This window comes from Topomyia yanbarensis, chromosome 1, assembly GCF_030247195.1.
Source record: "Topomyia yanbarensis strain Yona2022 chromosome 1, ASM3024719v1, whole genome shotgun sequence".
Lineage (NCBI taxonomy): Eukaryota > Metazoa > Arthropoda > Insecta > Diptera > Culicidae > Topomyia > Topomyia yanbarensis.
The window spans coordinates 133100219-133119320 of NC_080670.1; the positions used below are offsets into that span (position 1 = coordinate 133100219).

General features: G+C 41.2%; 1 long non-coding RNA gene across 1 annotated transcript; it reads right to left on the reverse strand.

Annotated features, from left to right (window-relative positions):
* Window positions 1–2355: 2355 nt before the first annotated feature.
* On the reverse strand, window positions 2356–3903 carry LOC131688681 (uncharacterized). Its single transcript, XR_009305291.1, has 3 exons — window positions 3066–3903; window positions 2858–3002; window positions 2356–2800 (listed from the first exon to the last, which is right to left on the reverse strand). It is a non-coding gene; the product is annotated as an uncharacterized LOC131688681 (long non-coding RNA).
* Window positions 3904–19102: the final 15199 nt, after the last annotated feature.

Here is a 19102-nt window from a genome sequence, read left to right on the forward strand (position 1 = left end):
TGTTTCAAAATCGTTCAACACGGGTCCAACGATGGACGTTTGTTGAACGTTTATTTGGACGTTGTCCAAATTCGTCCAACGAACGTCCTTTATTGGACAATTTTGAAACCAACCGTTCTTAGAGGGAATCCATGAGACGTTTCTGATCAGCTGATTATTTCTTGTTTACTTATTCTGACGTTACTCCGATGGGTGCGACGTCCGACAATATCGTTGACTCGATCCAACATCAAACGAATCGGACTAACAAAGTTATTTGTCGGACGAGTTTTTCTGTTCGCAGGAGTAGACTTGTTGACAGAACCCACCGCTGAATTGTCAAACAAACGTCTAATGGATTGCCTAATAAGGGTCCACTAGAAAAACTCTAGAAAGAGAACTGCGGAGACTCCATTTTGGATCGATTGGATTCGCGTTTAGCTGTCAAAAAACGAATCCAATCGAACATTGCCTATCCATATAACATTGAACGTGTTGCCATACAATGCCGGGGCATACGTTGCCAAAAATGCTGTTTTTCTCTCCGCAGTTCTCTTACTAGAGTTTTTCTAGGGTCCACCGTTGGACGGTTTTTTGTGTGGAGCGATGGACGTTTGTTGGACCACCGCTTTTGGAAATTTGAGGTTATGATATTTTGTTTACTCCATTTAAATAACATACGAATGTAAACACAATTTTAAATTATTTTATTTTTAGCAATACTACTTACTAACTTTATTAGTTTTACATTATTGGATGTGAATGGTGATTAGGTACAACGGGACTATAAATTTTGGTAACCCGTGCACGCAAAAGAATTGTGCATGTTTGATTCTATAAATTATTTCTTAATTTTTAATCGATTAAAATTCTTTATTGTGAACCAAGGAATTTATTAAACCAAACTTAATTTTTTGGTTAGATCAACCAAAATATCTTTTGAATCAATCTTACAAGTTTTGTTATCCGAAGATCGACAAAATTATTGTTTGTTCCAAACAAATCAGTGATTCTAACAAAAGCATGCAGCTAATTGATTCAAAAGGACTGAATGCATTACATCAACAGTCCTTGTTGAATTGAAACAAATAAAAAATAAAAGTTGCTACGAAGAAGAAAACTTTTTCCACGTGCGTCAATGCTGGAGAAAATCGCTATTTTTAAATCAGGGAATTCAGATTTCGGTAAATTCTTATAGTGCTCAGATTTTCCGGACTCGAAGGGCGAAAGTGCAGCTTGAAAATAATCATGATGTCGCACAAAGGTTAGTGAATAAATTAAGTCGAATGCACACAGTGCGTTTTATGGTGCCTTCCTCTATTCCAGGACTCAAACAAAACACCCTGTGTGGCTTAAAAACGACTATCGCAGAACTGAAAATACGTCTCTGGTGCATAAATAATACCCGTTCGAGAGGGCACTTTCCTGTACTTCACCATCTCTGGTCCAACAGGAAGACACAGCGTATTCGTGCGTCTTCTGCAATCTTTTTGGAAAAGCCGAGACTCTGAAGCACTACATTATAGCGCATATCTGGAATAAACCACGCGCACGGCCAAAGGTACTACATAAAGGGACGGTGATTGGAATCGTATGCGCTGCATGTAATAAAATTTCATTTCATTCCAAGCAAACCTACTCCGGAACAGGTTTGGAATCCCTTATGGATTCTCGCTCAAATGCAACAAACGGTTGAGTCGGAATCGGTTGTTGCCTTTGAGCTGAAACTCATAATGAATCCATTCAGAATTCCTAACCTATCCCGGAATGGGTTTGACTGGACCATACTGCATCCATTCAGGATTCCGAAGCGGTTCCAGAATGATTTGACTGCGTAAAATTAATGCGTTTGTAGCCTGTTTTTAGAGAAAGGCCAATAAGTCAATGGCAAGTATTTACTTTGTGAGGTTCATTTGTACTGATGTTATCTATCGTCAGCGAGTAATGGTTTGTTCTAAATTTGTCACCATGACAGTTGGCCTTTGGTTCCTATTAAAGAATAGGCATATTTTATATACAATAAAATTGGTTTTGCTTCAATATTTGCTATGCATTGATTCAAATCTTTGTTATGTTTAAAACAATAAAAGATATTATTTGATTAAACAAAAATGTTTTTTGTATTGAACATTTGACATGCATTGATCCAAATATTTTATTAGTTTTTTTCAACAAAACGAGCTCATTGATTCAACAAAGTTGTTTGTTGTTTCGATTGTTGTTATGATATAATCAATAAAAAATTTTGTTGGTCCAACTATTTTCCATGTTTGATCCAATAAATTCTTCAGAATTATTTCAACAATTATTTTATTTATATAAACATGTATTTTTTATTGAACACAGAACAACTTGGTAAATTTATTATTTCAACCCTCATATTATTTGACATTAAAAATTATTTTTCTGCGTGTGGCATGAACACTGATGTTTCCGGAGCAAGAGTCCAGAACAACTTCCACCAGCTGTCTATACCTTCGCTGCTGCCTCCACCAATTCCGGAATCCATCCGACCAATACCGTCGCCAGGTTTCAAACTACCCCGATCGCTAGAGTTATTCATACTACTGTTGTGCATTGGCGTCAGCCCGGATCCTGGCAGCTGATGCCTCGAAGCATTCCGTATAATTCCACCAAGCTGATCCACCGAATGGAGTGAATGTTCTAAGGTGATCCTGTTATTTGTACTACTGTCGCCACCGATTCGCTCGTCCGGTGTGTTCTCGCCGACGTTACTTCCGTTTCGCAGGAGTTGGCCATTTAAATTTTGTTCATCTTCCTACAGTTCAGATTGTCCAATTCTGTAACGGCAGCTATTGTTCTGTAACGATGAAAAAAATGTATTATGTACCGCGGATCGTTCATAATGATAACTTACCTTGCTATCAAATCAATTAGCACATTAGCAATCGTATCCTAGTTATGAATGAATGAGTTAACAGTTTACTAGAGTTTGGTTACTCTACCGAAGGTTTCTTCAAGCAAAAAACAAAACTGCTGAACACATCTTTCCAGTCCGTAGCCTGAAGTATGTAAAACAGTGGTCAGATCAACTTTAAAGCATCCTGTGGATGTTGCACATTTACCTGCAACGTGGACGCCTCATTTTGCGCAATGTGATACAGCGTCAACATTTCCATCATGTTGAAGTAGGAATGATTCCGTTTCTCCAGCTCGATACAAGTAATTCCTAGTGACTAAACATCCACCTTGCCATCATACTATCCTTCATACATCGCCAGAATCACTTCCGGGGCCATCCAGTAAGGTGTTCCGACAAAACTATTGGCAGGGCATTTGATAGCTGCACTATCGCTGTCGGCTAACCTGTCTACATCCTGTTCGGTCAGCAGGATGTTTCCGGCTTAGACATCGCTGCAACGGTATTATTGAATAGCATAAGTATCGCATAAGAACGAGTTTATTTGTATTGAATACTGGAGTACACTTGAGTCGCTTTCATGGCAAATAGTTATGACGCTATTTTGAATTTATATAGCATGTATCCTCTGCGTAAAATTCTTTCGATGTTGGTACCTATGTCAAATGTTGCTTACCTCAGAACTATTTGACATGAATATACTTGTTACGGCGCCAACTGCGGTACCAGGTACTCGGGTATCCCTATGTGGAATCTTTGATCGTATATTTACAGCTCTAGTAGCAATTGTAGTTTTATGGCGCTCTTGAAGCCGCTCTTAAAACAGATTGCACTTGTAGCACAGAGAACAGACGTCCATCTTCAGCATTCAACTTGTGTAAAATCTCTAACGGTTTCGAAGGTAGTTTGGATATCTAAACCAGGTGCGCTACTGTCGTCATGTTTTTTTTGTGGCTGAGTGCGACAGAATTGACAGCGGTTATTCCTCTACCCAGTCAAACTAGTCCGGAACCGATTCGGACTTCCAGCATGAATTCCAGCTCAAATGCGCCAACCGATAGAGTCAGAATCGGTTGTTTTCTTTGAGTTAGATTCCATGCAGAATCCATCCAGGATTTCGAACCGGTTCCGGAATCGATTTGACGGATAGTTGGGATAGGTTGGTGTGGCGGAGCTAGTGTTTTTATTATATTAATTCAAATGTTTACACACGTTTTTTAAATATTTTTGTTCGATCATGGATGTCTGTTCTCTGTGTTAAAAGCTCATTGAGATGTTGAAATTTTTTTTGATAACAAAATATGTATTCACTTTGATGTTACACCAAAGAAATAAAAACATAGAAAATTCTTCTAAGAAACTAGGATAGCAAAACGAGATAAAAATTTGATGTGATATTTAAAAAATCTAAAACTGATAGCAAACTAAGATTTCAATTTGATGCTATTATCAAAATATGATTTCTACTTGTTGTATTTTTGATGTTCGACTTTGCTCGGGAAGTTATCGCTTGCTAAAGTAGAATGCATTGCTTCCACCTACACCTCCTCTAGAGCCTCAGTTGGCCACCGACAGCGGAAGTCCTCCCCGCACCGAGACTAGTTTCAGGTGATTTCAATTCCCACGGTACGGCATGGAGATGTCTTCATGACGATAATCGATCGTGATTGTGACAACTTCAATGTGACCATTTTGAAAAACGAGTGAAATGACACGGATTCCAGCTTATTCAGCACACCGAGTGCATTAAACTTGTCCCTCTGGTCGACATCGCTATGATTAGATTACATGTGCTTCGAAATTTCAAAATCAATTATTTCTGCTTGTATTTACCGAAACCAACATTCAGATTCACCGCCTCCCTCATTCATTAACTTCCCCACGGCAGTGACTATCTGTCAATTGAAATTACTATTGTTAACAGTTCAGGGCCACCGAATACAATCAATGTTTCGTATGACCTCACAAGAAATATTGATTGGAAGAACCTACTCATCCGCGGTATCCGGTAAAATTGAGGCTAAATGATTCCAAACATCTTATAGTAAATTTTGAGAAGTCGACTGCCACAAAATGTTATACACAGACGGCTCTTAAAATTATTGATACTTTACCCACCGATCATTACCTCGGACAACTTCAGCTCAATAGAAGCTATTATCCAGAAAGTTTAGAGGAATGGATGTGGGTCGGGATTTCATCCGTGTGATGCTTCGATTCCTGATCAACACGTTAAACATCAGGCTCTAATCTCCGACGTATTGGGCTCACAAATAGCGATATCTGCGCCTGTGGCTCCGGTTATCACGGTTTGATGCGACTTCAAAGTGATACGAAGCATCTCTATCGAATGATTAAACAAGCACGGGACCTACAGCACAAACACCACACGCGCAACTTGTTGTGTTGCCTGATCCGCATCCGAGCCGTATTACGAAATCGTCTGAAGGAACCCCTGCCGGCTCGAGGGGGACCACCCTGTACATGGTGGTTCCTGATGAAGGCCGTCCGGGTCTGTATTCCATGCCATTGATCACACGATGCCTGAAACTGAAAGTTAATATTTTTCTTAGTTTCATAATAAAAAAAAATCAATGCATAATCCTCTAGCTTTAAGAAATTTAAAACGTAAAACAAAGTAAATGGCACCTTAAAGTTAAGTACATTTCGTTTCATCCCTGTCGATCAGCGATGCCAGATATGAAAACATGTTTTCATTTTGAAGACATTTGAAATGTTGTGAAAACATTTTGAAGTAGAATACTTCTAACGTTTCAATATAGGGGCCCCGCTTCAAAATTTTCAGCCGGAATGGTACCTGAGTTTTTGAATGTATATCTGCAATTGTATTGAATCAAAAATTAGATTTTTATGTATTACGCTCATGTCGGTCGAGCCCGTCGTTTGCTGAGAAACGGTCATTGCGCCGAGCGTGTCGGTGAAGGAACACCCGTCTACCTGGCATCAATGAAGGAATATTTTGCTGCCCAAGTATTGGAGCTGGCAGTAAACGCTGCCCGTGATAACAAGTAGACCATGATCATTCACCGCAGCTACTTGAAGCAGCGTAAACAGATACATGAATAACAAAGACCACCAGAGCAATATTAACCTAGTGCACAAAAGTGAAATGTAGTATACAAATCTTCAATATAGAATATACGGAAGGTATTGGAAATGGTAACTAAAATGAATATCATTCGTAACAGAACGTTGTACCGAGAAACAAGTGCTTTTTGTTCTCTCCGGTGTGGTTTAGTTTTTTCGGTAGTACGAAGGTGCTTGCTGTGGCAGAGGCTGCAGTATTACCTGCGATATCGGTGAAGGTAGTGCAGTGAAGTGCGTTACTAAACAGTTTTCTTGCCTGAAAGACGGCTTTGTTTAGACGAGCTATATCAGCTCTCTACTGTGTGAAGGTCACGCGGGTGACGGATAAAACAAACGAAGGATCAATTCACCTACCAGCTCGTCAGGAGTGAACTGGTGAAGTGTTTCGTTTTTTACTTTTCTTATTGATTTTTTTTATTATTGTTTTTGATTTTTTTTATTTTGATTTAAATTAAATAGTGCGGTCGAGCGTGTTGGTCCCGCAACAAAATGGAACAAACAGAAGGATCACCCTCCGAAGACGAATATTATGGGGAAGAAGAACGTGTATCTGATACTGAGACAGATGAAGTTATGATCGATCCACTTCCCCCACTTTCCCCCAATATCTCACAGCCCCCCCGAGTCAAGGTTTACCAGGATGGATCCGCTGGTCCTTGGGTGGTATACTTTCGGCCTAAAAATAAACCGTAAAACAGCATAACTGTTGCACGGGAGCTGACAAAACGTTACTCGGCCGTAACCGAGATTAAAAAGGTTCAGTCAGATACACTGCGCGTAGTCGTTACTGACTTGAAACAGGCCAATGATATCGTTAGCAATAGCCTCTTTACGCTGGAGTATCGCGTCTACATCCCTTCTCGTGATGTGGAGATCGACGGTGTGGTAAGTGATGCGGGTCTAACTGTCGATGATCTGATGAATGATGGGGCTGGCCGCTTTAAGGATCCTAACCTTCAATCAGTTAAGATTTTGGAGTGCAAGCAATTGCACTCAAAGTCCTTCGCAGATGGGAATTACTATCCATCAGACTCGTTTCGCGTAACCTTCGCCGGATCTGCACTTCCGAGCTACGTTGAAGTGGGAGGAGCTCGTCTACCTGTACGCCTGTTTGTACCGCGGGTCATGAATTGTTCCAACTGCAAGCAGCTAGGTCACACGGCCACCTACTGTAGCAACAAGCAACGGTGCGGTAAATGTGGGGAGCGCCATGCGGATGATACTTGCCGTAGGCCCGCTGAGAAGAGTGTTTACTGTGGGGAAAATCCGCATGCACTTTTGACATGCCCAAAGTACAAACTTCGCGCGGATAAACTGAAGCGATACGCCAAAGATCGCTCCAGACGCTCTTACGCAGAAATGCTTAAAAGAGCTGTTCCACTTATCTCCGAAAACCCATTCGCTCTCTTGCCAACTGACGATAACGCCTCTAACGACCCTTGCGAGGGGCATCTTTGGCTCCGCTTGGAAACTCTAGGAAAAGACCTAATCAAAACTCACCTGAACTTCCTCGTAAGGGTCCTAGGTTGTCCCAAACAAGGGTACAAAATAAAAATAATTCATCAACTGGAAGTACTGGTACAAATACGAAGATAATACCTCCTGGTTTTGGGAAATTGAGATACAACCAAGAGTTTCCAGCACTCCCCGGCGCACCAAAAATCCCAAGTGCTCCAATTTTATAGTCAGAAACTCAACCTAAAACGGAATTCCTTAAATTTTCTGACATTGTGGACTGGATATTCACAGCTTTCAACATTACCGATCCTCTGAAAAGCTTGCTGGTTGCTATTCTACCAACAGTAAGAACATTTTTAAAACAATTGACTGAACAATGGCTCCTCCTTACAGCGATCGTATCCCTCGATGGCTAACTTATTAGACGGAATCAGGGATCTGATCAGATCTGATTTTTTTTATGTGAAACATGGCTAACTTCTAATATAAACCTCAACTTCCACGATTTTAACATTATCCGCTTGGATCGAGAAGACTCATATGGAGGGGTACTTTTAGGGATCAAAAAGTGCTACTCCTTCAATCAAATCAACCTCCCTTCGACGCTATGCATTGAAGTTGTCGCCTGTCAAACAACAATCAAAGGCAAAGATCTTTGCATTGCTTCTATTTACATTCCTCCTAGGGCCATGATGGGATATCGAAGATTCTCCAACGTGATTGAACACCTTCCCTCGCCCCGCCTGCTTCTTGGAGACTTTAACTCTCACGGTACGGGGTGGGGCTGTCTATACGACGATAATCGATCTTCGACAATTCAAGACCTTTGTGACAACTTCAATATGACAATTCTGAACACAGGGGAAATGGCACGGATTCCTAGACTACCTGTGCAAGCAAGTGCACTGGACATATCTTTATGCTCGACATCACTACGGTTAGATTGCAAGTGGAAGGCAATATCTGATCCCCACGGTAGTGACCACTTATCAATTGTAATTGCAATCACCACTGGTTCAAGACCATCGGCAGCAATCAATGTTCCCTATGACCTCACACGAAACATTGATTGGAAGAGCTACGCTGCTGAGATATTCAAAACTATCGATTCAACACAGGTACTTCCCCCGGAGGAAGAATATAAGTTTTTGTCCAACTCGATTCTCGATACCGCGATTCAAACTCAGCCGAGTACCCGACGTGAACACCCAAAAACGTTCTCCCAACCCGTGGTGGGACAAAGAGTGCTCAGACGTGTACGCGGAGAAAGCTGCCGCGTATAAAACCTTCCGGAACGACGGGTTAGTTGCTAGTTATCGAGTGTACGCGATATTAGAAAAGCGAATGAAAAATTTAATGAAAGCTAAGAAACCCAGTTACTGGCGCCGGTTTGTCGACGGGTTAACAAGAGAAACATCGATGAGCACTCTTTGGGGCACGGCCTGACGTATGCGAAACCGAAACAGTACTAACGAGAGCGTGGAATATTCAAACCGTTGGATATTCGATTTCGCCAAGAAGGTTTGTCCGGATTCCGCCCCGGCACAGAAAATCTACCGCGCCGCGTCGCCTTACAATACCGCGAACGAAACACCGTTTACGATGGTGGAGTTCTCACTTGCTCTCTTATCGGGTAACAATAAAGCCCCGGGGCCAGATAGAATCAAATTCAACTTGTTGAAGCATCTGCCAGACTGCCAAAAGACGCTTGTTGAATTTATTTAATAGGTTTCTTGAGGGTAGCATTATCCCACATGACTGGAGACAGGTGAGGGTCATCGCCATCCAAAAACCAGGAAAACCAGCCTCCGACCACAATACGTATCGTCCGATTGCAATGCTGTCCTGTATCCGGAAGTTATTCGAAAAAATGATCTTGTTTTGCCTCGATAATTGGGTCGAAACAAATGGCTTACTGTCAGATACACAATTTGGCTTCCGCAAAGGCAAACGGACGAACGATTGCCTTGCGTTGCTCTCAACAGAAATTCAAATGGCATATGCTAACAAAGAGCAGATGGCATCAGTATTCTTGGATATTAAGGGGGCTTTCGATTCAGTTTCTATCAACATTCTTTATGAGAAGTTGCACCAGCATGGTCTTTCGCCAATTTTAAATAACTTTTTGCAAAACCTGTTGTCTGAAAAACAAATGCATTTCTCGCATGGAGATTTATCGACATCACGATTTAGCTACATGGGCCTTCCCCAGGGCTCATGTCTAAGCCCTCTCCTCTACAATTATTACGTGAATGACATTGACGAATGTCTTGTCAATTCCTGCACGCTAAGGCAGCTTGCAGATGACGGTGTGGTCTCTATTACAAGTCCTAAAGCCGTCGACTTGCAAGGACCACTGCAAGATACCTTGGACAATTTGTCTGCTTGGGCTCTCCAGCTGGGTATCGAGTTCTCCACGGAGAAAACTGAGCTAGTCGTATTTTCAAGAAAGCGTGAACCAGCGCAACTACAGCTTCAATTAATGGATCAAACTATTGCTCAGGCTTCAACATTCAAATATCTCGGGGTATGGTTCGACTCTAAAGGTACCTGGGGATGTCACATTAGGTATCTGAAACAGAAGTGCCAACAAAGGATCAACTTTTTCCGTACAATAACTGGAGCGTGGTGGGGTGCCCATTCAGGAGACCTAATCAGGCTGTACCAAACAACGATATTATCAGTGTTGGAGTACTTCATCAAACTGGAGCGAATCCAGTATCGTTGCCTGCGTATTGCCTTGGGTTGCATGCACTCGACCCATACGATGAGTCTCGAAGTGCTGGCGGGCGTTCTTCCGCTGAAAAATCGATTCTGGGACCTCTCATATCGATTGCTCATTCGATGCGATATTCTGAACCCATTGGTGATTGCAAATTGCGAAAGGCTTGTCGAGCTTAATTCTCAGACCCGATTCATGTCCTTGTACTTCGATTACATGGCACAGAGCATCAATTCATCTACGTATAACGTCAACCGTGCTCATCTCTTAGATATTTCTGATCCAACTGTATTTTTCGATACATCCATGAAGGAAGAGATTCGTGGAATTCCGGATCATATTCGCCCACAAGGGATCCCAAATATTTTCTATAACAAATACCATCAAATCGACTGCGCCAAAATCTTCAACGAAAATCTTGCTGCCTCATTCAAACTCAATGATCCTGCTTCAATTTACGTCGCAGAATTAGCTGCCATTCAGTATACTCTCGGGAACATTGACACCCTGCCCTCAGACCATTACTTCATCGTTTCGGATAGTCTCAGCTCCATTGAGGCCATCCGTGCGGCGAAGCCTGGAAAGCACTCACCGTATTTCCTGGGGAAAACACGGGAATATCTGAGTGCTTTATCTGAAAAATCATACCAGATTACCTTGGTTTGGGTCCCGTCACATTGTTCTATTGCGGGCAATGAGAAGGCGGACTCTTTAGCCAAGGTGGGCGCATTAGAAGGCGACACTTACGAAAGACCAATTTGCTTCAATGAATTTTTCAGTAGCTCTCGTCAGAGGATGCTCGATAGTTGGCAAACCTCATGGAGCAATGGGCATCTGGGACGGTGGCTACATTCCATTATCCCGAAGGTATCAACGAATGCTTGGTTTAAGGGGTTGGATGTGAACCGGGACTTTATTCGAACGATGGCAAGGATCATGTCCAACCACTACTCGTTTGACGCGCATCTCCGTCGTATAGGGCTTGCTGAAAGTAATCATTGTGTTTGTGAGAACGGCTATCACGACATCGAGCATGTTGTTTGGCCTGTGCGCAGAGTACTGTGTTGCCAAGTCCCAACTAATTCGGGCCCGAGGTAGATCACCCTATGTGCCAGTCCGGGACGTACTAGCAAGCCGTGACCACCTCTATATTTTTCTTATCTATATCTTTTTGAAAATTATTGATGTCCAAGTTTAATACATTTTCCCCTCTCTCATTCTCATTCACAGTAGAATCTCACCAACCTATCCCTGTATCTACAATATGGCATTGCTTCACGAGTCTTCGGTGCACACCCTTCTTGATAACCGTCTATCCAGAACATCATGACATACCTCACATGCTGATGATATAGAGAACATCATGACAGCATCAGAGTGCCAATAATTATCCGAAATATCGACCCTCCCCTCACCCCTGCGATTACAGGCTGGAAACTACAACACTACAACAAAGTGTGCATATCCGCCACAATGATCAATCAGCAAACGACGATGTCAATTACACAATATGTATCCCACTCCCTACCTTTTTCCTTTACTTACATAAGAGGGGAGCAAGCCGCCCCTAAATACGGCTTTCCCTTCCCCCACTAACATGTGACATGCAATTAAAAAAAATGAATTATCGGCCTCGTTAAGCTACAGCATTTGGGCCTAAATAAACGTATTTAAGATATAAAAAAAATAAAATGAATATGGTAGTATAATAATTTCATTTTCATTTTGCAGCATTTGGTGGGGCAATGAGAGCGCAAGCTAGTCCAAGGCCGATGATAGGAGGAATAATGGCAGAATAGTCTATGCGGACTTCCAAAACGCCATGGGAGAGGATCAGGGTGTGGGTTGGGGTAGGGTTAATGAATTGATGTATGCTTGACGAATAAATGCGCTGCATAATGTGATGAAAAGGTGCATTGAACAGTACTACTGTTGGCTGTTCAGAAATAAATATAATGTTTTTCCAAAAGGGTTTTTTGAGATCAGTACCCGTGCATTGAAGAATGCAGTCCGTCATCTGTCCGTTTCGTCCTGTCGTGTCTGGGGCTTCCAGGTTACGTGCATTTACCAGACAAGACTAGCTTATATTATTATTATGCAGTACTATTTCTACGAAGGGAGCGATACTTCGGAAGGCATCTTATGACGCCTCACGAGATATGGCATACCTGTCCCAAACGGATCCTCAGCTACAATAATAATGTGCTACCCGGTTGGGACGACACATGTGGACAAAACAAACAACTCGCTTCCAACTACATTGGATTCGGACAATTTGTAACATGTAGAGCAAACAGGGGCAGCCACAAAAGATAACCTGAAAAGTGGTCGCAGTGGCAAAGTTTCCCCTAACAAAAAAACTCCCGCTAGTGTAGGTAGCGGGACAATCTCCAAGCATAATTGGAATTTGTTCCTCAAAACCCAAATAAAAATCTAAATGCTAAAGCCGTGCTACACCAGAAACACTGACCACAGTATCTACCATCCCACATAACCATTCATGCCATGCCACCCGGTTCAGAAAACACACAGTGCTATACACTACAATTTTGGGCAAGCCAGTTACAAGCTTATCCAACAAGAAGCCGGCTCACGACGTCTCTCCATCACGTTAAGTACATAGTGGCACTGACGTCTCCTGGCCACCCTCCAAGAGAAGAGGCCCTCGGAGAAACATTCGGGCGCACGTCCAACCGAATCCCGAGATGCTCGTGGAGCCCGGTAATCTTCGGACATCGCCTGACAACAGTTCGGTGCACGGATTTGAAGAACATGCCCCCGATACCCCCTCCCCAAGAATAAGCTCTATAACACCACACTGCACGACCCCGTAGATATCCAACATATGATTCCTTACGGAAGCCTGATCGCTGCCCGTATCATTCTCCACATGCCCCGTACAATTTCGAACCGAAATGTCCTGCGCAAGCATCCCCATTATCTTTGGCGGATATATAAGAAATCGCCTCACCACCCAGTTCGTGCAGCTTCAGCAGTACAAATGCAGCTATAACTAAAACGATTCATGCGGTACAGTGGAACGCTAATGGGCTGAGAATGAACCTAGCCAATTTCCAACTCATCCTAACACGACATGACCCTATTTGTCTGGCCATCCAGGAAACACTAACAATACTGATCATACTCCGTGTTGTTAGCTATTGTTAGCGTTGCCAATATGTAAGTTCTCGCGGGGAGCACGTCGTTTGGCATAAGTTCGTTTGGCATAAGTTCATTTGGCATAATGTGCATTTGGCATAACAGCAGCTGACACATGCTTTTGTTTGGCATAACGTTCATTTGGCATAATGGTCGTTTGGCATAATAACCATTTGGCATAATGGTCGTTTGGCATAATTTGAAATATACATTGAAATCTCTGTTATACTAGGTGTTGACGCCTAATGTGGCTACGCCACATCGCTTTAAGTTTGGTGCTGTCCGACATCGCTCCGCTCCGTCGGACTCAAACTAGTTGATAGCCCCTGCGTTTGAATAATCCGGGCAAACGAGTGGATCACAAGATTGCTTGCGAGGGGCCGCCGCTTCCGACGGCGGGTCGGCGGCCACCAAATCCAGCGGATCCTTAGACTCGCTTATGCGACAGAGCCAAGGGCTATATGGTATATAGATTCAAAGAATTGTTTATGTTTGAAAGAAGAATCAACCCTTATGTTTAAGCGCAGATAACAGACGTTTAGGCTCGATTCGAAACGTGTGTAAATACCCGCTACTCAAATTCCGAATAAATCGGACTCTGAAACACGTTTGGCAAACGTTTGTAGATGGCGCAGTGATCGATGCAATATAGTTTGAGTGCAGTTGTGTAGCAAACAGTTGCTTAGATGGCAATAGTGAAACACGGATTTCCAACATTTATCAATTTGAAAGTTTACACAGGTTTTTTAAGAAATTTTGTTCTAGCCCAAATGTCTGTTATCTGTGATTAAGGTAAACAGGGTAAACGAGCAGTTCAACAGTTTGTTTGCGAACTCATTTGGAATGCAGATTCAAAGAACTGGTCACGTTTGAAAGAAGGAGTCAACCCCTAAGTTTGGGTAAACCGGGCAAACCAGTGTACTTGCGAGGACTATTTGGTATACAAATTCAAAGAACTGTTCATGTGTTTCAGACATGAGCAGTTCTTTGAATTTGTATGCCAAATAGCCCTCGCAAGTAAACTACCCAGGTAACCAATAAGCATGCTGAATGTGTCTTAACGATAACTTAATAACTTAAGTCATTTTAAATGTCGCTTTTGGCAAAATATATGGCTACATTACTGCTGTGCCATGAAAATGTTTTTTTACTACTGTTGTGCATTCAGAATAGTGCTTACTGGCAAGGAGTTTATAAACAGTTTTTGAATGCTGATTAACAACAGTTATCCATAACGAATGCTAATATACTGCAAGAAGCATCTGAAATGTAAATTTTATGCTACTTTACTGCATACACTAATTCTCGTTGGTTACCTGGGTAGTGATCTCCTCGCTTGCTCGGTTTACTCAAACTTAGGGGTTGATTCCTTCTTTCAAAGATGAGCAGTTCTTTGGATCTATATACCAAATAGCCCTTGGCTCAGTCGCATAACCGATCCGAGGCGGCCGCCGACCCGCCGTCAGAAGCGGCGTCCCGTCACAAGCAGACCTATGATCCACTCGTTTGCCCGGGTTACTCAAACATAGGGGCTATCAACTAGTTTAAGTCCGACAGAGCGGAGCGATGTCAGACAGCACCAAACTTTAAGCGATGTGGCGTAGCCACATTAGGCGTCAACACCTAGTATAACAGAGATTTCAATGTATATTTCAAATTATGCCAAACGACCATTATGCCAAAAAAACCCCTATGCCAAATGACCATTATGCCAGATGAACATTATGCCAAACGAAAGCATGTGTCACCTGCTGTTATGCCAAATGAACATTATGCCAAATGAACTAATGCCATACGAACTTATGCCAAACGACGTGCTCCCGTTCTCGCGGGCTGCATCAAAGTGGTCCGCGTTGAAAAAGCGCACTGTTACAAAATCATCTATAACTCTAGATGGGAACAAAAATGAAAAATTATCAGTACAGATTATTAAAGGTGAAGTATTGCTGCGTAATTTGACATACTTCTTGAAAATTTTTAGCGCGAAGAACACTTGAAAAAATACAATTGAAATTTTTAAATAGATGCAAAGTACCGTTATTTACTCAATTATACAGTTAATATATATTTATGATATAGTGTTAATATCATTCTATAAGTGTACAAAAAATCGTTCAATTATCATCAGTAGTTTTTGAGATTAAAAATTTAAAATTTTATCATGCAATAAAGTTTAATATCTCAAAGAAAAAAAAGGAGTTTTAACGAAATATTTATACCAAAAGCTTTTCACCATAATCCCTATACAATAAAATATACCTCATGAAAATCGGTGATACTGCGAAAAATTCGAGGATCACTTCACATGGCTTTACTCATATTCAAACGCTTCAAAGCCGGACTAGTCAACCTCTTCACAACGCACTAGAGGAGTCTCAAAGGACATCCGCAGAAAATAAAAGGAACCCTTGAAAGATGGGACCACCACACTAGTCGAACTAAACAGATGATTCCCTCTCGACTACGTGTGGGGCACACCAGAATGGCACAAAAACACACCATCTCCCGTGTAGACCTCGTCATATGCAATAGCTGCAATATTAGACTCAGTGCATATCCTTATAAACTGCTGGGAGCTTGCGAACTTTCGGCTTCAGTACGATTTTCTCCCGCCAATTCGGAAGGTGTTAGGAAACGACATAAATCACGGAGAAATTTTAATGTCTTTCCTGAAAGACGCAAAACTATTTGATGAAATATAGTAAGATCCCACTAAAACAGCCCATCTATCAAACAAACCTTCTACCTCGAACACTCAGGCAAAACATCTACGCCACGGGTCCCGTGCCATACATATCGGGTGTACGGGAGGTTTTCCGCAGCCCAACAGATCACCGAACGCTGAAACCAACCTAGCTCCACAATCAAAGGGGGTAGAAAACCTTTCAATAACAAGCAAGTGCATCAATAACTAACCTACCAAGCACTGTGGTTTGCTTTCTCCTACATTTTAGGTTGACATATAAGGAATAGATCCGATGTTACAAATATAAGGGACCCTTCCTAAATCACGTAACTTGAAGATTGCCCAAATTTGCATCCCCTCTCCCCTAATGCAACTAATTGTTACCCCTGCCTTAGTACGTAACAAATTCTTCAAAACAATAGCAGTAAAAATCATGGTACGTAAAGTTCTAGCTCACTTCCCCTCCCCCTATGTCCCAACATGTCACCGAGTTGCACGACAAAATATTATTATTATTATTTATTAAGGCTTTAACCTCAGGACGACAAAATATGAACCCAGCCAAAAAAATTTCAACACAACCGACATATTATGTAAAATGTATTAAACTCTGTAATTCTTCACTCATGGGGAGTCCCTTCGAACTGCACTCTCCACTTATACGGAAATGGACCAATCACCGACTGAAAATCTCCTTAATAAAACTAAAAATAATAATAACAATAATGATAATAATAACAATAATAACAATAATTATAATAATAATGAAGTGTCAAGTTATGAAAACCAAAAATAGATATGATAAAAATGTTTAAATTCCTTGGACATTCTTAAAGTCTCATACTATCCTTCGAAAAATATATTAATTTTGTGGTATATGAAAGGAAAGTACATATGTTTTATATTTATACACTTTCGGTTCGCATTTCTAATTAAAGTTCAAATTTTAGTTAAAATTTTACGGACACCGCCATGGCTACGCCACCGTACAGTCGCATCATACAGAAATGGTTAGAATCTGGTAGTTAGACCTAGCTCTAGACTTAAAATTATTAGTTTACTGCATTGGTAGCAAGAGACACTGTTACAGCACTACGCCACATATAAAACATGCGACGGAATGTAACGGAACCGAAAAGTGATGACTTACCCTAATATTGAACCAGCTTTATTGTCGTTCTTTAGCAAACCGAATGTCCTCGAATAAGGTTAGTGACGTCCGCCTCCGAGTTGAAAAGTAGCAAACCAATTCTGGTGGCAGTCTCCTGCTGATAGCACAATCAAAGCAACTCTAGCATGCTCACACGGCCAAACAAGACAGGATTCCTGTATTCTATACCGATTTGCTTCCCGGCTCCTCCCGATTTGCTCCGACATCCGAAAAAGATCAAATTCTATTTGTTTTTCAGCAGCAATGTATAAAAACACTTTTTTCTTGGTGCTGGCATACCACCGTCGCGGGGTGCCGAAGAAATTCAATAGGATTATTAGAATACTTGAACAGGATTCGGAAATGGTCCAATACTCTTGCTGTGATTAACACCAAATACATAAGCATACACACTTAACCAGCCAAAAGTCGTTCGGTAATTTTTTTTGAGGGGCTGAACAGTAAAACAATATTTTTACGGAGATTTCAGCAATCAGATTAAAAAAATACAGAACATTTTGTAATTCTTAACGACTGTCGGTAATTTCCCCAAGCGATTGCTGAACTCCGCTTTGGTTTTAACTGAATTTGTCAAAATCTTTTTTTTTTTCAGTAGAAGAATATTGCTCAGTAAAATTGAACTGACTGTTCAGCAAAGCGATTTCAAATTACTGTACTCCGTAAACTTTTACAAACCTATTACCGCAAATGTCAAATTTTTTCAGTCGCCATTTTAAGGAAAAACTCGCGACGCGCTTGGGGTGTTAAACAAGTTTAAGCGTATTTTTGAGTGTTTTTTATACCTCGAAGGTGAGAAATGGATCAAATTATTCAAACACTCAGTGCAGAAGATGCGGGTGTTGAAGATTTATTTTGTAAGTACTTTTTTTCATTACAATTCTTTCACATTCTTAGATTGGAGATTCAAAAAAATGGCGGATACGAATGATTCAATAAAATGCTTTTTCTGTAGACGTTATGTTCCCGGTTACATAAACGGACTAAGCCGTCATGTATCTTGGCACATTACGAGAAAAGATTTTCGAACTGATTTTTATTTATTTGATTGCACATTTGCTCAATGCCGGATGACGTATCAAAACTTCTCCAGTTTGAAGCGCCATATAAAAAACAAACACCCTCAACGATCCATTTGCCATGACGTAGAGAATTGTCAATTACCGGATCTTGACGAACAAAGTTATGAGACACAAACCGCTGAAGAAAAGGCAGATTTCTCTTCTCTCACAACTTTGGAGGAGATCAAAAAAACCGTTTCTTTAAGTATCTGCAAACTCACAGCAGATGCTAGCTTGCCGCACTGTAAAATCAGAGAAACGGTGAAAATATGTGAAAACATTGTTGGGAAGCTTTCGGAATATTATGAAAAACAAACCAGGTCATTCTTGGTTGCCAATGGGATAGACGTCAGAAGCAAAACCACCCAAATATTTTTCAACATGTTCAGAAATGTTGATCTTTTGAGTGATGTTCAAACATATTCTCGACAGAAAATTTTTCTGGAAAAACTAGCTGTAGAAGTTCCCATACCTGTACCGAAGTGTGTCGGAACACGCAACGCTATTCGCTATAAAAATAGTGCTCCAAAACTAACAACATGCTACGAGACCTTTACGTATATACCTATAATAGATACACTTAAACTAATTTTTCGTGATGCACACAACCGAAAGCTTCTTCACGCAAGCGAATCTTCCGAGAAAATGGGTATGAGAGAATACAGTTCGTATGCAACTGGGAAACAATTTATGTCTAATGATTATTTCAAACAAAATCCAGATGCAATTAGACTTACGTTATACCAAGACGACGTTGAATTGGGAAACGCTCTGAGCTCACGTGCAGGAAAGAACAAAATCTCAAATTTTTGTTTTAAAGTGCAAAATTTTCCTGCGAAGTGGAATAGTTCACCTAAAACAATATTCCCTCTTATGTATG